This window comes from Pteropus vampyrus, unplaced genomic scaffold (assembly GCF_000151845.1).
Source record: "Pteropus vampyrus isolate Shadow unplaced genomic scaffold, Pvam_2.0 Scaffold67, whole genome shotgun sequence".
NCBI classification, from domain to species: Eukaryota; Metazoa; Chordata; class Mammalia; order Chiroptera; family Pteropodidae; genus Pteropus; species Pteropus vampyrus.
The window spans coordinates 4,215,869-4,241,177 of record NW_011888848.1 but is presented as its reverse complement, the minus strand read 5'-3'; the positions used below and the strand labels follow the sequence as shown (position 1 = coordinate 4,241,177).

Genomic DNA, 25,309 nt, shown 5'->3' with positions numbered 1-25,309 from the left:
TAGGTTGCCTGGACAACACAGATGCCTTCACCTACAGCCTTGACTGCTCCAACCTAGATCAGAGCCAGCATTCCCAGCTCATGATGTGCACCGTGATTGCTGCCCATGGCTTCACAGTCACAGGCATTTTGTTGGTTCTGGCTGCAGCTGTTATGAAGTCTCATGTTTCAGGACTGCATTGGTGGGTGGATGTGTGTCTGTGTGTGTGTGTGTGTGTGTGTTTACTTTATATCTTCAATGGTCATAGGATGCTTTACTATTCTGAATCAAATTTTAAATTTCTGAGTTTCAAGGCCTATGCCTAGTTTCATCACTTTATATAATACTCAGTACAATAATATTTAACAAATGTGAGGAATACGACAATTTGGCTAGTAGCCAGGTTCTTGAGCCTGGTTCCAAGTCTGTGTTACAAAACTTCATGAAGAATGTAGAAATAACTACTAAATGTAAATCAGCAGTGTATTTTTTCATGTATAATAGAAAAAAAAAACACAAAGTGAAAACACTCCATTTCTGAGAATCTGTCAACATTGTTAAAGTCTCCACAAGTCCCTTCTATTCGATGAATTTATTTTAAGAACACATGGCCCCAGTCAGAAGGATTTTGTTTAATCATTCGTTTCCTGGGGACACATCTCTATGGTTTGTCCTTTTTAATATAGTTCCTCTTATTTCTCTTTCTTGTCTTATTGGAGTTTGTTGTAACTTCTCTTTTGACTTGAGTGTTCCAAGACCTCATCATGTTTGCTGTATTGCTTTGTAAATTGCCCTGCTTGCACATTTGTCATATTCTCCACCCACTCCAGCGTCTACCCTGATCTTTCTATTCCTTTCACTTCTCCTAGTTTTGCCTCATAAGCCCTAAGCACAATAAAAAGTCTGTTCCTAACATCTTTGAATTAGAAGCATTAGCAACAGTACAAATTGTCACTTGCCCTGGATCCACCAAACCAGGTCCAATTCCTATGACTGACTCTGCGGATAAAACTATTTGAAGCTTGGCATGTATGTCTTCACGATATCTGTGGTTAGGTTCTGTAAATCAAAGAAATTCTAATCAGCCCATAATGTACCTAAAAACCTACTAAGTGTTGGACAAAATTGAAACAGGCCAGCCAAAATTCAAGGGGAAGAGAAACACATTCTACCTCTTGATGGATGAGAAGCAAGAATATATTGCAAAAGAGCATGTAAGATGAGAAAGAGTTGAGTTTAAGTCCCAGGTATGTTTGAATCAAGTTATTGAGAACTTTGAAGGTGAGAAATCAGAGAAAGAGAAGCCCAGGAAGATGGTTCTCATGACAATAGCCATCTATATACATTTTGTACATCCAAGAATTTCTTTTCTTAATACCCAAAATGGAGCGTCTTTCCTTCATTTGCCCTAAGTGGTGAGCTCATGTAATCAGGGAAATGGTACTAGTTCCCTGCTTCAGAAACTTTGCAACCAGGATTTATTGTCTGTCTTGGGCCTCTGTTCTACAGGGTAATATATGTAAACTGTTTCTTAATCCTCGTTCCCACTCAAGACACCAAATAAGGTATCAATGGTTGATGCTGTATATGAACTTTCTGATGTTGCCTGAAATCTAGCCAGGGACTGACTCCATCTCCTTCTCTTCATTTGCTGGCTATTGGAAAAATGATCAAGTACCTAGTTCTAAGTAACTAGTAAATACAAGAAAGGAGAGGTGAAGACATAAACTTGCAAAATCTAAAAAAATTGAGCTATACCAGGAAATTCATTGAAGTCATCAATGTCACAGAATGAATCCTGTGTCACTTCACCATCAGGATACCAGCAGAGCATTGATTACCATTTCTGGGAGCACAGTGGAGAAATCAGTGCTGGCCCCAGTAGAGTCGGGTAGTAGTGACAGGTGAAGGAGTGTCTAGAGAGATTGGAATGGCTAAGAGAGCTTTTGGAACTTTCCCTGGGACTTTTTTTTTAATTAAAATAATAAATCTCCTCATTAAATTATAAGTAGTTGGAAAATTTGCTTTTAGCAAATCCATAAATTTGGAAATTGTCTCATTCGATCCAAAGAGAGATATTAAGTCAAATGCCAGGAGCGAAATATATAATTCCTTTGGTGTTAGCCAGGGGTAAAGAGAGCAAGTTTTGCTTTTAAATAAACACCCTTCCACAGGCCCAAACAAACACAGCGTCTACAGTCCCTAAAAGCTATATATGATAGCGAACAACATATGACATGTTTGTCATAAACACACAGAGGAGAGTTTTACAAACACTTAAATTAAAAATAGAATGTGTTTCAAATGCATTTGTAAATTAGCTTATTGGAGTTAAACTTTTTTTTTTTTTTTCCCACTAAAGTCATAGTTTAGGTTCCCAGGTGAATCTGAGAAATTCTACTTAAAATCATGCAATTGAAAATCTGAACCATCCAAATGTTGAGTACTATGCCCCTAGGTCTTTCAGTCCTAAGCCACTGTGAACTCCTAAGGTGGGAACCAGAGGAAAAGCAGCTTCCATAGAGACCTAGAATAGAGAAAATAATCTAGTACAAGTAGAACAAAGTTAGAAGATTCACACTTCCTAATTCAAAACATATCGTAAAGCTATAGTAATCAGGGCAGTATGGTCCTGGCATAAGGGTAGATTAAAGGATCAATGGAATAAAATAGAGATTCCAGAAATAAACTCTCATGTATATACTCAATTGATTTTTATCAAGGGTGCCAAGAAAAGTCCATGGAGAAAGAGCAGTCTTTTCAGCAAATAACTCTGGAAAAACTGGATATCCACCTGCCAAAAAAAAAAAAAAAAAAGGGGGGGGGGGGAATTTGGACTCTTGCTTCACACCATACATAAAAATTAACTCAAAATAGATCACAGACCTAAAAAGCTAAACTATAATACTCTTAAAAGAAAACATGGGTGGATCTTCATGTCCTTGGGTTAGGAAATGATTTGTTAGATATGTCACTAAAAGTACAAGTGATTAAAATAAATGATAACTTGGACTTCATTTTAAAAAAAATTTTGTTCTTCAAATGTCACCATTAAGAAAATGAAAAAGATAATTACGATGGCTAATTTTATGCATCAGCTTGTCTAGACTATGGTGTTCTGCTGTTCAGTTAAACACTCATCTAGATGTTGCTATGAGTTCTTTTTTAGATGTAATTAATATTTAAATCAACAGATTTTGAGTAAAGCAGATTGCCCTCCATAAGGTGGCTGAGCCTTGTTTAAATAGTTCAAGGCCTTAAGAGAAAAGATTGAGTTTTCTGGAAAAGGAAATGATTCTGCCTACAGACTGCCTTCGGACTGAAGACCACAACATTAACTTCTGACAGAATTTTCAGCCCACTACCTATCCTACTTTCTAGCCCCTTTAGGTTGCCTGGACAACACAGATGCCTTCACCTACAGCCTTGACTGCTCCAACCTAGATCAGAGCCAGCATTCCCAGCTCGTGATGTGCACCGTGATTGCTGCCCATGGCTTCACAGTCACAGGCATTTTGTTGGTTCTGGCTGCAGCTGTTATGAAGTCTCATGTTTCAGGACTGCATTGGTGGGTGGATGTGTGTCTGTGTGTGTGTGTGTGTGTGTGTTTACTTTATATCTTCAATGGTCATAGGATGCTTTACTATTCTGAATCAAATTTTAAATTTCTGAGTTTCAAGGCCTATGCCTAGTTTCATCACTTTATATAATACTCAGTACAATAATATTTAACAAATGTGAGGAATACGACAATTTGGCTAGTAGCCAGGTTCTTGAGCCTGGTTCCAAGTCTGTGTTACAAAACTTCATGAAGAATGTAGAAATAACTACTAAATGTAAATCAGCAGTGTATTTTTTCATGTATAATAGAAAAAAAAAACACAAAGTGAAAACACTCCATTTCTGAGAATCTGTCAACATTGTTAAAGTCTCCACAAGTCCCTTCTATTCGATGAATTTATTTTAAGAACACATGGCCCCAGTCAGAAGGATTTTGTTTAATCATTCGTTTCCTGGGGACACATCTCTATGGTTTGTCCTTTTTAATATAGTTCCTCTTATTTCTCTTTCTTGTCTTATTGGAGTTTGTTGTAACTTCTCTTTTGACTTGAGTGTTCCAAGACCTCATCATGTTTGCTGTATTGCTTTGTAAATTGCCCTGCTTGCACATTTGTCATATTCTCCACCCACTCCAGCGTCTACCCTGATCTTTCTATTCCTTTCACTTCTCCTAGTTTTGCCTCATAAGCCCTAAGCACAATAAAAAGTCTGTTCCTAACATCTTTGAATTAGAAGCATTAGCAACAGTACAAATTGTCACTTGCCCTGGATCCACCAAACCAGGTCCAATTCCTATGACTGACTCTGCGGATAAAACTATTTGAAGCTTGGCATGTATGTCTTCACGATATCTGTGGTTAGGTTCTGTAAATCAAAGAAATTCTAATCAGCCCATAATGTACCTAAAAACCTACTAAGTGTTGGACAAAATTGAAACAGGCCAGCCAAAATTCAAGGAGAAGAGAAACACATTCTACCTCTTGATGGATGAGAAGCAAGAATATATTGCAAAAGAGCATGTAAGATGAGAAAGAGTTGAGTTTAAGTCCCAGGTATGTTTGAATCAAGTTATTGAGAACTTTGAAGGTGAGAAATCAGAGAAAGAGAAGCCCAGGAAGATGGTTCTCATGACAATAGCCATCTATATACATTTTGTACATCCAAGAATTTCTTTTCTTAATACCCAAAATGGAGCGTCTTTCCTTCATTTGCCCTAAGTGGTGAGCTCATGTAATCAGGGAAATGGTACTAGTTCCCTGCTTCAGAAACTTTGCAACCAGGATTTATTGTCTGTCTTGGGCCTCTGTTCTACAGGGTAATATATGTAAACTGTTTCTTAATCGTTGTTCCCACTCAAGACACCAAATAAGGTATCAATGGTTGATGCTGTATATGAACTTTCTGATGTTGCCTGAAATCTAGCCAGGGACTGACTCCACCTCCTTCTCTTCATCTGCTGGCTATTGGAAAAATGATCAAGTACCTAGTTCTAAGTAACTAGTAAATACAAGAAAGGAGAGGTGAAGACATAAACTTGCAAAATCTAAAAAAATTGAGCTATACCAGGAAATTCATTGAAGTCATCAATGTCACAGAATGAATCCTGTGTCACTTCACCATCAGGATACCAGCAGAGCATTGATTACCATTTCTGGGAGCACAGTGGAGAAATCAGTGCTGGCCCTAGTAGAGTCAGGTAGTAGTGACAGGTGAAGGAGTGTCTAGAGAGATTGGAATGGCTAAGAGAGCTTTTGGAACTTTCCCTGGGACTTTTTTTTTTTAATTAAAATAATAAATCTCCTCATTAAATTATAAGTAGTTGGAAAATTTGCTTTTAGCAAATCCATAAATTTGGAAATTGTCTCATTCGATCCAAAGAGAGATATTAAGTCAAATGCCAGGAGCGAAATATATAATTCCTTTGGTGTTAGCCAGGGGTAAAGAGAGCAAGTTTTGCTTTTAAATAAACACCCTTCCACAGGCCCAAACAAACACAGCGTCTACAGTCCCTAAAAGCTATATATGATAGCGAACAACATATGACATGTTTGTCATAAACACACAGAGGAGAGTTTTACAAACACTTAAATTAAAAATAGAATGTGTTTCAAATGCATTTGTAAATTAGCTTATTGGAGTTAAACTTTTTTTTTTTTTTTCCCACTAAAGTCATAGTTTAGGTTCCCAGGTGAATCTGAGAAATTCTACTTAAAATCATGCAATTGAAAATCTGAACCATCCAAATGTTGAGTACTATGCCCCTAGGTCTTTCAGTCCTAAGCCACTGTGAACTCCTAAGGTGGGAACCAGAGGAAAAGCAGCTTCCATAGAAGCCCAGGAAGATAGTTCCTATAATGATACACATGTATAAAAGTGCTATTCATTAGTCAAGAATCATCAAGATATATAGCAGAGTGCACATGCTCTCCAAATCGCAAACTGACATATATCAACCTAAGTTTATGCCATTTCATTTATAAATAGAAAAAAATTAATGTTAACTTTAAATAAAACTGCTTCACATTTAAAGTTTCCATTTGCTTGCTCTATCTCAACGTTGTTTTCCTTTCTAAAACTAAAATATAGAGCTTTTAATCCAGTAATAGTTTTCCACGGTGTTTCAGGGCCTCCACTGATAAGACCCGTAATATAACACATGTCACCATAAGAAACCATTACCTTTGTCTACCTTTTCCTAACAGGGGTTTTTACCTCTGTCTCCTTTATCACCTTTCCTTTGAGAAACAGTTCCTGAAAATTTGAAACCACGGCTTATTCGAATTTAGTGAACTGCTTAATACTTGTATTAGGGTATATCCCCAGCCTCTGCTACAGATATCAAACTTCCATTTTGATGCTCTTCAACTTATCAATTTATTATCTTCTTATCAATTTATTAATCCTCTCAACAAAAATGTGGCATCATCTTACGTGTTTAGACTCATACATAAGATCCCTTATAGAGGTTGCTCCATAGTGTAGTGGTTAGCACTTCTGCTTTACATGCAGAAGGTCCTGGGTTTATACCCCAGGTGGAGCCACGAACCATACCCTGGGGGCACCAAACCCCTGGGGCACCAAGCCCTTGGGGCAACAAGCCCCTGGTGCATGCCAAAACGGCAACATCCATAGGTCAGAGGTGGAAGTCGGGAAAGGGGGAATGAAAGAGAGGAAAAGAGTAAAAAAAAAAAAAGATTTCTTGTAGAATTTGTTTTATAATAGACATAGGGTATAAGACTTTGAAATTTTATGTCATATATAGAATACCAGAAAAGGTTGTATTTAGGGTTTCCCTTTCCTATTATGCCCTCTTTCTCTCTCTATCCAAGTCTTTTCCTCAGAAACTTGCTCAGCCATGCATTCTACCTGAGTTACATTCTTGAACTTCATTTTTCAAGCAAGCTATGCCATTGGAAAGTCTCGGCCAACTTACATTCTGGCCTTGCTGTAATGACCTGCTGTGTAGGCTACCCCCCAAAACAGCAGGGGGAATTTTATTTAAGACACCGGGAGTTTTTGTATAAGTCATCATTCCAAGATGTTAGTGACCATTCTCATTCCCTCAGGGAAAATTATGTGTTGGTGTCAAACCTACCTTAAGGTAAGCCTTAAGTCTTCAGTCTCTAGAGAATCTCAAGAGGCCCTCAATCTCTTCTCATCTAAGGTATTCTTCAGCTGTTAGCCAACACATGCCTGGGAGGAAACAGACAGAAGCACAACCTCGTGAAATTCAGCTCAATTCTTCCAATTTCTTAAGTATCATTTCCTATTTGCCTAAAATTTAGTGGAAGTTTACCATGGTGTCATATATTATTCATTAAGTACAAGATACTACAGTTTGTCTTTCCAGAGGTGTTTGAAATTTTCAGGACTTAGGTCATCAGTTCAAAATTTATCCCGTTGTTAGGTCAACTCTAATTGACGATTTGGTTTATATATCATAATCTTGGCCAAAAATTCAATTTTCTATTATCCACTTAGTTACTGACCATATTTAAGTTATTCCTAGTCTTTAATGACTGTTTTAAAAATTATTTTTTAGTAATAGCCATATTAACATTATTAACACTTTAACGAAAATGGTTAAATTAGTATTGAATGCCAAGTTTAGTTTAGTATTTTCTATTTTTAAAAGGAGAGTGTTAATTAGTTATTAATATCTGGTCTCTAGCAGATATAAATGACTTAGCTCTGCATAGAAAAAAACAATTTCATAATCAGAGATGACAGAACATAAACTATAGACAGCCATCTTGCCATTCACAGTGGCAAGAAGAAACAACGTGACAAATTAATGTAACTAACTAAAATTCCTGTTGGAAGTTTCATCAGCAATTCTCTTAGAATAGAGAATATAGCACATTTGTGATACTAGGAAAATTCCAATTTGAGGCAAAGACAGTTTTGGATAGCTTTTGGCATCTCATTGACTAGGTAATGATAAATAAATCATTCAAACATATCTATACTTCGGTTTCTACTTCTGTGAGAGAGAATAAGTGGCATTTGTGTTTGAAGCTCTTAAGACCAAGAGAGGCAATATATAACAGTTATGTGCATAACCCTGGAAACATACAGAATGAATTTGCAGCCCACTGTGACACAATCAATAAATAACCTTAGACAAGTTATTCAAGCTCTCTGTGCCTCATTTTTTGCATTTGTAAAACAGAGATGATAATACTATACCAAATTTTAGGGATAATGTAGAGATTAAATGAATGAATGCAAAATACCAAGAAGAGTCACAGTACAAAGCAATAATTCAATAAATGTTGGGTCTGAAGCTATAGGTATCAAAGCAAGATTATATTTTTAAAACAATCATAAGATATAGCTGATGACGTTGTCTTGGGCCTTCTTAATATTTTGTTGTCTCACATTTCCAAGTGCTTTGCAATAATTATATATCAAAATATTATTTCAAGAAAATATTGAATTGAAACATAATGAGAGCAAAAGAAATAATTTTGAACTGAGAATCAGGATATGGTGGTTGTCTCTGCCACCAACCTATTGTGACCTTAAATAATTTGGACTGTCAGTCTCTTCATCTGAAAACCGAGGGGAATAAATTCATTAACTCTAAGGTTCCTCCAGGTCTTACATTCTCTTTAATAGTATTATCTGTATTTAATAGTATTATCTTTATATAATCAGAATGCTATTTTATAATAGCTATTTTTCAATAAGTATGTTTGTTTAGCTATGTTAAGCTTATTTTCCGTCTTTTAAACTTTAAATCCAAGGTTTGTGTTGAGCAAAATAGACAGAATCTTATGAATGTTGAACCAGAAATATGATAAAATGCATTTTTCTACCAAAGAGTCAAGGATTTCATAATATACTTTATCTAAATAAATATAATTTTAATATAAGTAAACTTCTAGTTTAGTGCAACTTGGAAAATAAGTTCAGACCTACATAAAGGAAAGTGAGCTGGGAAGATGAAAAAGCAAGTATAACTCTAAAAGGATAATTTAAATTACAATTTAGAAAATATTTGTAAAAAAAAAAGTTGTCTTTGCAGAGTACCCACAGTCTTAAAGGGAGATGCCAAAGAGTCAGAAAGAAGACAAATAATACCAAGCCAATTATAACTTTTAAAAATAGCATTATCTCAAGGAAACAGACGAGTGCATAGAGGGAAGGGGAAAAGTTGGTTAAGAAAAATAAAAGGAAAAAAATTAATGTAAAACAAAAAAGTATCCCAAAAACTGATGAAAGAGAAGAAAGTGGCTCTCTAGATAAATAAAGGACAGTACAGAGACATGGGGTGAGAGTGAGGAGAGACATAAAAGAAAGACACACGGAGAGAAATTACATCAAAAGTAGATTGATATGACAGTCAAAAAAACATCTTTCATATTTCAAAATGTAAGGTGGAGAGAGCCAGCCCTAAGATATTCAAATATGTCAATGTCATGAAAGAGGAAAAGAGAAAAAAAGCCCAAGAAGCTGTTCTAGAATAAAGAAGGGTAAAAAAATACATGATCGTTGATAGATTCCTAGACTTAAAAAAAAAAAAAAAAAGTTTTACAGGTGTTGGGACAATTGGGGAAATTTGGATATGAACTGCATATTAGACAATAGTATTGAGTCAATGATAAATTTTTTGGAGAGTGACAATTACATCATGGTTGCGCTGGAGAATGTCTTATTATTAGGAGATATGTGCTTAAGTATTTAAGAGTAAGAAAAATAATAAGATTCAACTTATTCTCAACTGGCACAAGGAAAAAATGTAATAAAAAAAAAGAGACTGAGTAAATGTGGCAAAATATTGACAATTAGTGAATGTAGATGAAGAATCTATGTGTTCATTGTATTATTCCCATAATTTGACTATAGGTTCAAAGTTTTTCAAAATGGAAAAGTTTCTCAAATTAAAAAAAAAAAAAACTTTCACAGATAACTTTTGAATAGATAAGTGGTGATAGTGTTTACAAAAAAATGAATTTTCAGCCACTCTTGCCCATCATCCTCCTCTCCTAGAACTTCATCAAAGGGGGAATGTGTGAAACCAAATCAGTACTAGTAGATGATTATTCCACACATAAAACAAACTGTATTCTTTAAGGGTTAGTGCTCTTCTTATAATTAGAGGCACAAGAGTTTTCTACTGCCAGTTACTTTGTGGTATCTATTGGGTAACATCGAGAGAAAGAAAATGGGAACCTCTAAGTGCAAATTCAGCTTGTGGTGAAAAAAAAAAGAAGCTAGCCCTGAGGAATTTCTTTTCCTAGACTGAGGTAGCAGTTTAAAGTCTCAAGTGCACAAACAAGGAGAGATACTTTAACAGAGCCATGTGACTCATAGCTCTTGAGCAGACATGGATGATAGAGAATAGACTGATTTTGGTAGTCTATAAAATGAGAAATATTTTAAGAATTTTTTAATTATCAAAAGATTAAGTTCTCTAACAACATACAAGATGAAAAGCTCTAAAAGAAAACCTCCTCGAAAGGTAGAATTTGTGTTAATGAGGAATCATTCTAACATTTAAAATTATAATTAACAATTCTGTTAATTGTTAAAGGATGAAAAATATGGTTCATACGTTTCTGATTTCAGCACAAATTGATATACGTTTTTGGTAAATAATTTGGCCAGAAGTTTCAAGAGTTGCAAAAATATTATTACTTTGATTACTTCTCACAATTTATGCTAAGAAAAGAAAGACACTATGAGAGAGAGGAGGAGGAGAAAGGAAGAAGGGGGAGAGGGAGGGAGGGGATAATGGAAGGAGAAAGGAAAAGAAAGGATAGGTGAGCTGTCTATAGCAAGATAGTCATTTCAGATATTTATACTAAAAGAAGAAGGGAAGAAGGAAAGAAAATGCTCAATAATAATGAAATATTTGCATAATGCACAAATACATGAAGTACATAAAAGATTTTGCAAATCATAAGACTATACAAGAAGGGAAATTCTACTATATAAATTCAAGTGAAGTATATAGAATTAAATATTGCGTCTACTTTATGATTCAAGCCTGCAGTCATGAAGCACAATAAGAAGTTAATCTGTTGAACTAAAATCAGGAAGTAGTGTTTATCTTTTTAAAATCCTCATTGCTATTGTTATGAGAGTAGACTTATGTTAATTGCTCTCTCAATAGGATAGGGCTTGCCCGAAGCAAAATCTACTATAGTGAATATATCTTTTGGGGTGCCAATGAATATAAATTCTCTCTTCACTTCTGCTGCAGACTGTCCATATGAAATCATGTTAAATCCTTGTTTTTCCTCAGCCTATTCTGCTAAAAAAAATATCTTTTCAAGGCACGAAAACAATATTTACAAGACTAGAAAAATTGCATATGCCAATTTGATGAGCTCATTTATTTTAGGTTTTCACCTTTACAGTGTGATTTTAGAATTGACAACACTTCTGTTTCTATCTGCCATTTGAAGAAGGGCCACATAGTATACCAAGGGTTAGAACAGAGTTAGGTAAATCTGAGTTTGGATCCTTTTTGTGTTTTCTAGTGAGTATCCTTGGGCAAATTTCTTAACATCTCTTTGTACCTCAGTTTCTCCATTTGTAAATTGGTACAAAAATTATATCTATTTTATAGAGTTATCATGAAAATTAAATGAGTTGATGCACACAAAGTTCTTAGCACAGTGCCTGGTGTGCAGTGATGCTAGGGAAGCATTAGAGATTGTTATTGGTTCTTTTTAATCTGCCATTTTTTCTACTGCCATGCCACCCTGAACACGCCAAATCCCGTCTGATCTCAGAAGCTAAGCAAGGTCGAGCTTGGTTAGTACTTGGATGGGAGACCACCTATGAAGACCAGGTGCTGTAGGCATTAAAAAAAAAAAAAACAAAAAAAAACTTCCACTTTTTCCCAACAGGCAGTTGGGTCTAGGGGTGGTCAGAATAAGGCATATTTTTTAATACTGTAGGGCTTGGTTCTATATTTAGAATCATATGGCCAGAATATTCATGGATAATATTCCTTGAAGATATCTTCAGTGTCCTAGTTCTATCACCATATAAGATATTATATTTAGTAATATAATCATAAGGATGTGGGAGATTTTTCAAGAAAAACTTTGCAAAGTTATATCCAGATACGTTACTCCTTGAATCCCATGGAATATAAGCAATTGAGGAGAAACTGAAGAGTAAATTTAGGTCCTCCTGAAACCATTGCTAATAGAGTTCACTTCTCTAATACTTCCTTTCGAATTCCCAAAACCAACCAAGGTTTAGATTACCCAGAAGATATTCAGATAGTTTATGTAATCTGCGCTTCTGTCTTTCCAGAAAAGTCAATTGTGGAGTAATGGGAATTAACCTAAACTTTTTTGAGGGTCTAATGTTCTAATCCAGCCATTATCAGGAAGGCAAGAAGAGGACCAAGAAAACCTCTTTGGAATAAACAGAGATCATTTAATGCTAATAAAGAAGATAAGTACGCAGATTGTGTCCTGTTATTGTTCACCAAGCAGTTCTGAACACTTATAACAAACAAGTCTGTAGAAGGGCACAGTGGACGAACAGCTGGCATTATTTTTGCTCACAAGTATTTTACACTTAATGTGATAAAAAGATATTCATGAATAAATAAATTACAGTGAATAGTAAATGCATACAAAATATGATCCTCAGAGCATATTTGTGAATAAGCTTTAAATCCTAAAGCCTTCACTCCAGCAAGAGGTTCTGTAGGTTCTTGTTAGTTCCACCAACTTAAGTCTTGAACTTTCGACATTTCATTAACTGAAAGAAGAGGCTGGGGCAATCACTGTCGCAATAGCATTACTGCTATCTTTTTTTTTTTTTTTCTCTCGCAGCCACCAACTGATAGTTACAAAGCAGCACCTCCTAAGGATGTGTTGAGAGAGTTCCAAGGCTCGACAAAGCTCACGCTTTTGCTGTCAGGGGTATAATTGGTCACTTGATGTAACTCACAGGTTAATAATCAAGTGAGCTTCTCATTGGATTAAAAAATGCTAAGGTCGCTGCCCTTGCAATGAGGGAAGGCAGTACCAAATAATTTCAGCTCGTTTTTCTGGTTGACATTCAGTAATATCATTTATTTGGCAGATCAACCTGACCTGGGTTATGTCACAAAAGACCACAGGGGGCAGCTGTGGAAGCAAATCAGTGATCCTAGCATAAGGGTCACACAAAGCATTCTGTGTACATTTAACAAATTCAAGTACCATACGATAAAAGCTGTATTTCCTCTGTGGACTAAAAGGAAAACACGTCTTTCCACTTGTTTAATTGGTGAAACATTTTATTTTGGAGCAACATTTCACTGAAAGTAGTCTCCAAAAGTTATTTCTAGGAACTTGACCAACATAGTGATAGAACAAAAAGCCTATTCCTAGTAAAGGTCTTTCAGTACATATAATCTATATCCAAAGTGCATTAAAAAGCAACTTGTTTGGGCACATCAAAAGTGACTTAAAAGTAAGCACAAATTTGGTGCTTTGTTTCATTATAATAATAGAATTATAGTAAACATTTTATTTTTTCTCTTTCTAAAACAATACCTAACATATTGCAAGCTCTTGATAAGTATTTCTTGAACAAATGAATAAATCTTTGGCTATCCTGGGAAAGTAGAATTCATTTGGCATTTATACCTAATATTAATTTCCTGGTGATTTCCACTGGTATTTTAGGGACAAGTTTTGATACCCGAATAGCATAATTACTTGCTATTCAAAGTGTGGCCCACGGACAAGCATCATCAATATCATCTGGGAGCTTATGAGAACCACAGAACTACTTAACGTTAAAATTTGAGAAAACCTGATTTAAAACAGGAGAAATCGTTTTAAAATTAATATCAAAGCCTGTCTTAAAAGAAAACACAAGAGAAGTAGATCTCATAAATGGTGACAGAACCAAAGGTGATGTTTAAAAGGTCCAAAATATCACTTGCATGTATGGTGTGGTAGTTACATAAAGTCAAATGGCTGTACCCAAGTAATTATGAAATTTTGGGTAAGTTTCTTAACTGCCTTAGAATTATTTGTAAAAATACATACATACATACATACATACATACATACATGCAGGCCGAGATAGAAGTCTTCTAGCCCTAATGTGACTTTTTTCTTGTCTTCAAGTGCCTTGGGTTTTATTTCCTACAAATTAACAGGGACGTCTTTTTTACTCTGGGTTATTCCAGGTTGGCCACTGCATGTGCCTTCTGTCCCCCTCCCACCCATCTTACTCTGCAAATTCCTTGAAGAATATGCTATATGCTATATGCATTCTGAATATACTTCTGTCCCATGAAATGTAAAAACAGCATTTATTCTAAAAAGCCCTTGTCATTTCAGATAGATCAGAAAAGAATTTACTAATATGTATTACACCTGTGCTTACTTGATTAATGGGGTACAATCAAATTCTAATCCTTGTCATACTCCCTCTTCAACACATAATCACTTTTATTATGCCTCATATATCAGGCCAGATGTCTTTTTTTCTCTCTCTTTTGCACAAATTTTTAAAGAAACCAATTATATGGTCATTTTAACTATCTTCCAATCCATGAACATAAAATATCTTTCCATTTCTTTGTGTTTTCTTCAATTTATTTTAATAATGTGTTGTAGTCTCCAGCATATAGGTCTTTCACCTTTTTTGTTAAGTTTATTCCTAGGTTTTTGATTCTTTTTGTTGCAATTGCAAAGGAATTGTTTTTTTAATTTCTTTTTCTGAAATTTCATTATTAGTATATAAAATCACAATAGATTTTTGTGCATTGATTTTGTATCCTGCAACTTTACTGTATTTGTTTATTGTTTCTAATAGTTTTTTGGTGGAATCCTTACAGTTTTCTATATAAAGAATCATGTCATCTACAAAAAATGACAATTTGATTGCTTCATTCTAATTTGGATGTTTTTTATTTCTTTCTCTTGCCTGATTGCTCTAGCTAGGACTTCCAATACTATATTTAATGAGAGTGGTGAGTCTACGGCCATGCTACCCTGAACAAGCCCGATCCCATCTGATCTTGAAAGCTAAGCAGGGTCGGGCTTGGTTAGTACTTGGATGGCAGACCACCTAGGAAGACCGGGTGCTGTAGGCATAAAAAAATAAAAAATAAGGGATTATAAACTGGAAAGGTCCTTGCAATCTGTGAGGTCAACTGAGGGTTGCCTCGCTTAAAAATAAATAAGAGTGGTGAGAGCAGGCATCCTTGTCTTGTTCCTAATCTTAGAGAAAAGGCTTTCAGTTTTTCACCATTAAGTATGATAGTAGCTGAGGGTTTGTCATATATGGCCTTTATTATTACCAAAAGCAATATACAGATTTACTGCAATCCCCATTGAAATCCCAGTGGCATTTTTTAAAGAAATAGAACAAAAAAAAATCACCAGATTTGTTTGGAATCACAATAGACCTTAAATAGCCAAAGCAATCCTGAGAAAAAAGAACACTTCTTGACTCCAGATTATACTACAAAGTAACAATAATGAAAACAGAATGGTATTGGCAGAAAAACAGACACAGTCCAATGCAACAGAATTAAGAGCCCAGAAATAAGCCCACATATATATGGGAAGTAATTTTTGACATAGGAGCCAAAAACATACAGTGGAGAAAAGAGAGCCTCTTTAATAAATGGCACTGGGAAAATTGGAAGCCACAAACAAAAGAATGAAACTAGACTGTTATCCTACCACACACCAACTCAAAACTAATCAAAGGCCTAAATATAAGACCCAAAATAATAAATTGCATGGAAGAAAATATAGGTACTAAACTCATGGACCTTGGTCTTAGAGAGAATTTTATGAATTAAACCTCAAAGGCAAGGGGAGTCAAAGCAAAAATAAATAAATGGGACTATATCAAACTAAAAAGCTTCCGCACAGCAAAAGAAACCATCAACAAAACAAAGAGGCAAACAACTGAACGGGAGGAGATATTTGCAAACAATGCCTCCAATAAGAGGCTAATATCCAAAGTACTTAAGAACTCATGCAACTCAACCACAAAAAAAACAAACAATCCAAGGAGACATATAAATAGCCAACAAACATAAAGAGGTGTTCAGCATCACTAGCTATTAGGGAAATGCAAACTAAAACCACATTGAGCTACCACCTCACACCTGTAAGAAGCTATTATCAACAAGGCAAGTAATAACTAGTATTGGAGAGACTGTGGGGGAAAAGAAACCCTCATACACTGCTAGTGGGTATGTTAATTGGTACAGCTATTATGGCACAGCAATCTTTCTTCTGGATATCTCCCCCCAAAATTTGAAAACATTTATCTGTAAAGATATATGCACCCTGATGTTCATTGCAGCATTATCCATGGTGGCGAAGACATGAAAACCACCAAAGCTATCTTTTGATAGATGATTGGATAAAGAAGCTGTGGTACATATATACTATGGAATATTTCTCAGCCATAAGAAGAGATGAAATACTGCCATTTGCAACATGGATGGATCTTGAGATAAGCAAAATAAGTCAGACGGAAAGTGTTGAAAACCATATGATTTCACTCATATGTGGGACATTAAACTGAAAGCAACAAATGAACACAATGAACAAATAAAAACTCATAGACACAGACAACAGTGTAGTGGTTACCAGAAGGAAAAGGGAAAGCAGGGGAGGTAGATAAGGGTAAAGAGGGTCAAATATACGGTGACAGAAGGAGATTTGACTTTGGGTGGCAAATACACAATGCAGTATTATACAGATGAGGTATCATTGAATTGTACATTTGAAACCTATATGATTTTATATAGGTTTTTTAAACCAATGTCACCCCAATGGATTTAATTTCAAAAATAATATTAAAAAGAAAAAATAAAAAAGCCAATTATAAAGATGTGTTCTGTATTTTTTAATTTTATATTTGTATTGTTCTAGTAACTTAATGAGAGTTTTTTAGCACATTTAAGGGGATTCTGTAGAAAATAATTGCTGACTTAGCTTTAAATAAAGTTAAAATCCTTATTTATACCCCTAGACTAGATAGATATTGTGGATTTGACATGATTTAAGCAAAACATGACTAATAAGCATAGTGATTATCAGCAAATTATGACTTAAGTAGCACTGAACAACATCCCAGTCTCACCACCACCACCCAAATCTGGGTGTTGGGACCTTACATTTGCATAGTACAAAGACTCAAAACTGGAAAGCCATATGGCTCTGAGGTAAACCTGATATGGTGACTTAAAGATATCATCGAATTCGTGCCACACCTCTCATCAAGGGGTGAGGTCTATTTCCCCTCCCCTTGAATCTAGACTAGCTCTACTGCATACTTTGACAAATAGAACGTGGCAGAAGTGACTGTATAACCTTCAAGGCTAGGTCCTCAGAGATCTGTATATTCTGCTTCTGCCCCTCTTAGAATATTCTCTCTTAGAAGTCAGCCACTAAGTCAGAAGTACAACTACCCAGAGAACCCCCATGCCATGAGGCAGCCCGAGCTAACCATGTGAAGGAAGAGAATCCACGTGGAAGAGCACCCAAGAGCCATATACTGGAGTAAAGCTTGCTTGGAACTTCCAGTCCAGCTCAATCACCAGGTGAGTGCAAATGAGTGAATAAGACAGCTAATGACAAGTGGAGCAGAAGAACTAGCCAACCAAATTCTTCCTTAATTCCTGACACACAGAATCATGAGAAAATAAAATTATTATTGAAAGCCCTAAGTTAGAGAGTAATTTGTAATTCAGCAATAGATAAACAAAATATTTGGCAACCAATTATTTTCTCTTTATTACTTACAGTCTTTCTCCTATCTCTATTTTTCCTAACTGGCCTGCTCATTCTGCTCTTGCACACTTACTAAGAAATTTTTCCTGAAACTTTCAGAAAAAACTCTGAAAGGAGATAGGCTAACTGGCTTAGTGAATTATCTCACCTTCTGGGGCAGAACCTTTTGTACTCATCAGTTTTATAGGTTATTGGCATTTTTATGGGTGGACCTTAGTTGACCAGGTACCCGCTCTGGTCAAATTAGTGTCTGACTCTGTGCAAAGAATGCAGAGAACCTGGGCTCCATTCCTGAGCAGGGCAGTTCCTAGGGACATTTGGCATTGATTTTTTTCTAGTTTTGCCTGAAGCTTCATTTAATGATAGAATGTAGAAATAATATAGGAGTTATCTAGATATGTGGGATCACTTGAAAGATAGTACGAAGGCATATAGTGATTAAGATCATGTGACAGTAAAGAAAAAGAAAGATGGAACAAGAAGATACATGATGGTTGTAAACAAGAGTTTGGAGCATAGACAAAACAGGAAGAGAGTAGAAATTTTGGAAATCATAGAAAGTATAAGGCCCTAAAGATGTCGTTCACTGTATGTTTCTCTGGTAAACTCTAATAGTAAAAATCAGCATTTGCACAATAGACATATGGATATAGCTATCTATATATTGATAGACTTGTAGAATTTGATGGTCTATATGCTTCCAGAGGCTTTCAGAATTTTTGAAATGGTATTTCCTTTGTAATTTTTTTAGGAATTCCCAATTTGAGATGTACATCATCTCAAAAATCAGGGCTGTTTGTATACTATGCCGATGATTCAGCACACTGGATGCAGAAAAGAAAGAGAAAATTACCCAAATGATTATCCAAACGTCAAATAATGTAGCCTCTTACATCAATGAATTTTAAAGTCTAGATATAGCATATGCATTTCTCATGAAAGAGAAAATATTATTCCTTCCCTCAAGCTTATATAAAATAAAAAATTTTAAGCAACAATCTTCCTAGTATTACTTAGACTAAGCTTTATTTTAATCAAAGACTGTATAATCAGGAAATAAAGGACTTCAATTTTCAATGTTCTTTCTACAATATTTGTTTATTTTTATCTACTTTATAAAATTATAATCAGCAGTGTATCACAGCACTCGAAACTATAAAAACAAATTCAATGAAATGGATTTCAATATGTCTTGCACTCATTAAGCCAAGAACATAAGAAAAAGTATGGGGATACCTGGGAAGAATCCACATACCAAGATGTGGTCAAGTGTACATTTTGGTGAGGGTGCTACAGAAAAGAAGATATCTTTAGTCATTTGAAAATGTACCTCATTCACTTAAACCCTTCAATAGAAGATTCTCATTGCAATTTTGCAATTAGGCTAAATTCCGAATTTCTTTTCTGGGTCTCAAGTCTGCTTACTTTTCTGACCTCAACTCTGTATACTTTCCCATACCACAAGCTAGTCCTGATGGTTTCTCTCTGTTTTTTGAACAACTAAATCTCTGCCTTGCCTTAGAGTCTTGGCTTTTGCTATTTTCTCTGACTATAATGCTTCCCCCTAAATCTTATCGCTGATTCTTTCTCCTCTTTCAGGCCTTAGGTCAAGTGGAAACTCCTCAGAGAGGCTTTTTCTTTGCTGACCATTCTGTGGGAAACAGAATTCTAAGATAGCCCCTCAAGATTCCTAGCCCTGGTGTATGCATATGCCTTCTTCCAGTTATTTAATTAAACACTAATCTAGCTCTTGCTATAAAGGGATTTTGGAGATGGAATCAAAGTCTCAAATCTGCTGACCTTAAAATAGGGATATTAACAAAGTAGATCTGACCTAATCATATAAGCCTTTTAAAAATAATTTTCTCTGGCTACTATCAGAAGTCAGAGATTCAAAGCATGAGAAGGACTTCATATGCCATTGCTGACTTGAAGACGGAGGAAGTCAAAGAATGTGGGCAAACTGTGGAAGGTAAGAGTGGCCTCACTGACAGCTGTCAAAGAAACAAGGATCTCAGTCCTACGACTGCAAGGAACTAAATTCTGCTAATAATAGCATTGCGTTTGGAAGGATGAACCAAAAAAGAGCTACATAGTAGAACTGACAAGCTCAGTGACTTAAAGCAACTACATTGGATGGACTGATCATAAATTCCTAACTTGGCAGGTCACAGTGAGTAGTCACGTCTCAGGCCTATAGCTTTCTTAGCAAAGGTCATTCTTTACCTTAAGCCCTGTGCATTGTTCTTATGCATCTAGTACAACATACCTTTGAAATGTCAAAGTAATTTTCTTTTCCAGACCCCTCAAAGGCACAACCGCAGGCACCAGAGCATGAGACCAAGAAACTCATTGTTATCTTGATGCCCGCATACCATCTTTATTTACTGTTAATGTTCAGTGTACCCACCAAGGTAAGAGGAGTGTCTCTCCGTTTTGTTTTTTAGCCAATTTTAGAGATTTCCCCCACTTTGCTTTCTCCTACCTCCTTAACCTACCACCAGTGGATTTCATGTAATATTCTTTACGTTTTCTCCTTTGGCTCTAAATGTATAAAATGAAAGGCAAAACTACCATTTTCTGAAGCACTTTTTCAGTCATTAGATCTTGCTTCTGTGCATGTCCTCAGTTTTTTGTCTCAAATAAACTCTCACAAAATTTTTCCTTAGATTTAAACATTCTTTCATTGACAGAAGCATATTATCCTGCAGGACCTTCAGACGAGAATGAATCCCAGTCAATACCTTGATTTCAGCCTTCAAGACCCTGAGCAGAGAACCCAGCCCCACTGTGCCAGATTTCTGACCACCAGAGCCATAAAATAATTAATTGGTGTTGTTTACTCTGTTAAGTTTATGGTAATTTGTTACACAGCAATAGAAAACTAATGCGCCATTCTAATCTAAAAAATAATCTGAAAATATCACACTTCAGTCATTGTTATACTCATTGTCAATGTTAATACGTTGGCTTGCTTTTCTTCCTTTGTAATATAGGAAAATCTATTAAATTAATATTACTTATTTGCTTGTTTACTGTCTAAATATCCCTCTGTTAATGTTAGACTGTAAGCTTCATGGGTGAATATAAAAGGTGCTCAAATATTTGTTTAATTAATAAATACCTAAATTTAAAGTTTTCTTAACAAGATTTTTTATCAAATATGTTTTATCAAATCATTTTTATCAAAAACTTTTAATCAAAACACCATTCTGAAAAACCATTTTAATTATGTCTTCTACCTGTCAGGACTGCTGTAGCGATCCCTTACAGACCTAAATATACTTCCATGACATAAATTTCAATTTATAATTAGAGTTTAGCAAGATGGAACATGCATAGAAAGGAAAACACAATTCTAAAGGACTCAGCTGATTATTTGGTCCACCCCCAATGCTACTTTTTAAAAATGTTAGTTTTCATTGATGTGGAATGTCCTAACAAACATGGTAACAAATAATTTCACAGGCCAACAATGTAAATCACCAAGAGAAATGTCCTCATACCTAGAATAAACTTTTTTATGTTAATTTTCTTTATTAATAGGCTAAGCCAGATATCTCTGTTGGCCTTTCCAGGTCCACTTCCCTTCCTTCTCCACCCTACTTTCTACTATAGGAAGTTGGCCTATAATTAATTGTGTCAACAGACTCCTGAATATCCTCTAATTTCTGGTGGGTTTATCCCAGTGCTCTCCAAGAGAAATAATATGATATAGACTAGGATATTATATAAATTTTTTTTAATTTTCATAATTTTTTAAACATTTAAATTTTCCAGTAGCACACTTTAAAAATTAAAAAGAAACAGGTGAAAATAGTATTAATATAGCTTAAATATTATTTACAAAGTATTACTTACATTGATAAATATATATTTAATAATATGTTAATATTTAATATGTGCCTTGAGTGTATATGTCCAAAATATCATCCTTCTATTTTTAATGAACATAAAATTATTAATGTGATATTTTACATGTTTAATACTGAGTTTTCAAAATTTGGTGTGTGTTTCACGCTTACAACCACATTTCAAATGCTCAGAAGCCATCTGTGACTAGGCTACCATATTAAGCAGTGCATTTTAGCCTATGGAAATGCCTGGTATTGGCTCATATAAAGGGCAAAGAGGGATATTTATTCCCTGACTCTTTCCCTATGGGGTCACCTTAGACTTCCTTTGTCCTTTATCCTATGGGCATAGCTTCTCTTAAGGTGGCCTACTCTACACGTGCTCCCTTCTGCGTTCTGGAAACCATTCCCTAGTCTTTCCCCTTCAAACTTAAGGATGATAATAATGTTCTCCTTTGTGGTTTCTATAAACCTTCTTCAAACATCTACAATTTTTCTTTATTAAATCCTTCTCAAATTATCCTTAGTTGCACTCTGTTTTCTGCTGGGACCATTTCTGACTCACAGCTCTTTCACTGGGATTCTTCTAAAAGAATTGAAAGGTTGAAGGTTGAAAGGCCATGTTTCAGGAAGTATTATTTCAAGAATAATCAATTCTGAATATGTACCTATCAAATAATAGGGTAGCATACCTAAACAGTACACAAACAAGCAGAATTAATTAAAATTTAATAAGCTAAAGACTGCTTAATGTAATTATTAAGGTGCCTAAAGGGGTCATATCTTCTGTATTTAATTTAAAAATTAGCATGATAGAAAAGTTGTTACATTTTTAAAAGTGGAAACAATAAAAAATCTTCAAATGTCAATATTTTCCCATGTTCAGGACTTCTATTCACAGTATTCTAGCAAGAATAACTATTTCAGAAGTCCAGACAGGCCTGACATTTTATGGATCAAAATAGCCTCTTTCAGAAGAATGTGGGAAACAAATAAAATAAAAAGATCCACTTATATCGCATAGATATTGACTCTTTTAGCTTTATATTATTGACTTCTAATGTTTATCTTGATTAAGAAGGACTGTTAACAGATTCCAAGAAGGGAATTATACATATTGTTCTAAGTAGTAAGTAATAAGTAGATTTGGAGAAAAAAAAATCTTCAGCACAAAGAAAACTTACTCTGTGCACCTTTATGAAAGAAAAGAAGCTTATCCAATTGTGTAGTGTAATCTCTCATGTAAGCTATTTGGGGACTTTATTTGAACACTTTTGAAACTATGGAAATGGATGTCTCTTTTATCACAAACTGTGATCATAATTTCAAATTTTTATGACACAGAAAATTTAATAATGTATTCTTCTGTAGAGAAATCCAGCTATATCAATAAAATATTTGCTTTTGTAGATATTTTCCTTGGCCAAAAAAGTTGTCCATGAGACAGATGGAACAATCTATGCTGAAACAAAAAGTACTTGGGCTTCATAAATTGACCTTAATCTAATGTGGGGAGAACATTTTCTCTTCTCTCTAAAAAGTAAGGTGCTTATCTTTTTTTCAGAGAACAATATGAGAGTAACCGCACTATTGCAAAACGTATTGGAAAGAGGTTCCAGGAGGCATAGTGGAAACAAAAACACTTATAAAATCAGTTTTCAAAGATGATCTTCATTTGTTTCACTGATGCCAGCCAATGCCCTTTGTTTTGAAATAGATGACAGGTATCCTCTAGCATCATGAAATTGTGGGGGTAGCCAATTTTCTTATGGCTAAACCTACACTTAGATATTGGTAAAAATAGAATGAGGAGTAGGGATGTTACTTTCACTGATGTATATATGGATTCACCTGAAGAAACTCGGATTTTAAGGACAATCGCTTGTAAAACTACTAGAAGATTGCCCCAAATCTCAGCCACTTAGATTTGGCCAAGAAGCCTGGTTTTAAATAACAAACTCTGTCAAACAGCAAATTCAGCTTCATGCTTACGATATTCTGTTTCTGCTCAAAGGGAAATAGTTTAGAATGTTAAGAGGTGAACTTGTTAAATAAAGAGTCTCAAGAAGAGTATTTTCTGGGAATGGGTCCAATGAACTACCCAAGGTATTCTCAAAATTGTTAACACAAATATCTCTTAGTCAATCATTAAGCAAAATTTCACCTACAAAATTCAGTGGTCTAGATTTTTAGGTTACTCAACCAGTAAAATGGGTTGAGAATTACAGAGAGAAAAGTAACATTGTTATGAAGAAGGAAAGTGTAAGACTTAGAAGCATTGTGGGATAAAAGGTAAGGAACAAATCAAAATATAGATATGGGTGACTATCTTGATACTGGAAGATATTATAACATCGAAATTTTTTTAAAATTTTGTAACAATAATGAGATTTCACAACTAGAAGGTAGTAACATGGTAACATTCAATGGGGAAAAATGCTACTTCCTTTGAAAGTAAAAAATTATATCAAAAGCATCTATTTTAAAATCATACTAACAGCCACTAAAAACCTGGCTCAGTTTTCTCAAAATTATCTTTTCTAAAAGTCTTCAATAAGAAACATAATATATAAAAGAAAAAAATAGAAACATAACATATTATTGGCTTTATGCTACAAAATTATTCCTTATAGTGGTGTGATACTGTATCTTTCTGTAAATACTTAATTTTCAATTTTTGCTTTGCAATAGAAAGTAGATAATAGTATTTTACCTAAATTCAGATCATAACAAGTTATCAAGAAATTTGATATTGATTGATTGTTATTTTTTAAAAATTTATATTTATACCAAATAAGACTTCAGGTTCAAGAAATCTTATTTTACAAAGTAATTCTTGGATCTCTTGGGGAGAAGCGTTTATACTCGGGAAAAATGTTAATATCAGAGAGTAAAGCACATTCTTTCTTTGGAATGAAAACACAGGGAGAATATTTTAAAATGTTCATTAAAGGCAACTGCTTAACTATTTGGAAAACCCGCTGAAAATATTAATGCATGAAAAGTTTCACCTCTTTATTTTGAGGTGCATAGATGTGAAGCCCAACTTGTTTCCTCCTTTGAGTGGGAGAAGCATTTAGAGCCACTTGTCTGGGAGAGGAATATGCTTCTCTGTTGCAGCTGGGGCCATGCTGTGTCAGCTGCTTCCCTTCATGAAATGAACATAGTTACCTTGAAGGAAAATTTGCATTAGGTCATAATTTTCCTCATTTTGTATTTTTCTTGCCTTCTGAGGAAGTGGAATAAGTCCTCAGCTTAAAAATAGGCCCTTTTTTCTTCACAGCAAATATAAATTAGAGGTAGAAGACACATAATTCAACAAAAATGAAGGAAAGAGTTTGAAAGTATACAGTTGTGGGTTTCTCCTCTGCCCCCCACCCCCAGGTTGGCTCTTGTTTTCCTCCAAGGCATTGTCAAATAAAATGCTTTCTTAAATCTTTTTTAGATTTGAGGATTTTAGTGAGAGGAGGCTAAGGTTAATATTTTCTTTCCTTTTTCATTTGTTTTCTTACCTCTTTCTGCTTCAGAAAGTTATGGAAACACCCAAGAAACGAGTTCTAAGCTTGTCATTCTATCCTTAAATTTATATTTCCTTAATTTAAAGTTTAGAACTTCTATTTCTTCCATACAGAACTGAATACTGCAGCAGAAGTGCTATCTCGTACTTTTTATCTTTCT

At 34.9% G+C, this 25,309-nt stretch overlaps 1 long non-coding RNA gene and 2 pseudogenes across 1 annotated transcript in view; 2 read left to right on the top strand and 1 right to left on the bottom strand.

Moving 5' to 3' along the window:
• Nucleotides 1–25,309, bottom strand: part of LOC111740702 — a 120,044-nt gene that overhangs the window by 75,169 nt on the left and 19,566 nt on the right. The window contains exon 2 of the long non-coding RNA XR_002780719.1: nucleotides 7,136–7,233. This is a non-coding gene — a long non-coding RNA (uncharacterized LOC111740702). The remainder of the gene's footprint in view (nucleotides 1–7,135; nucleotides 7,234–25,309) is intronic.
• LOC111740765 lies at nucleotides 11,739–11,857 on the top strand (annotated as a pseudogene).
• LOC111740734 lies at nucleotides 14,994–15,112 on the top strand (annotated as a pseudogene).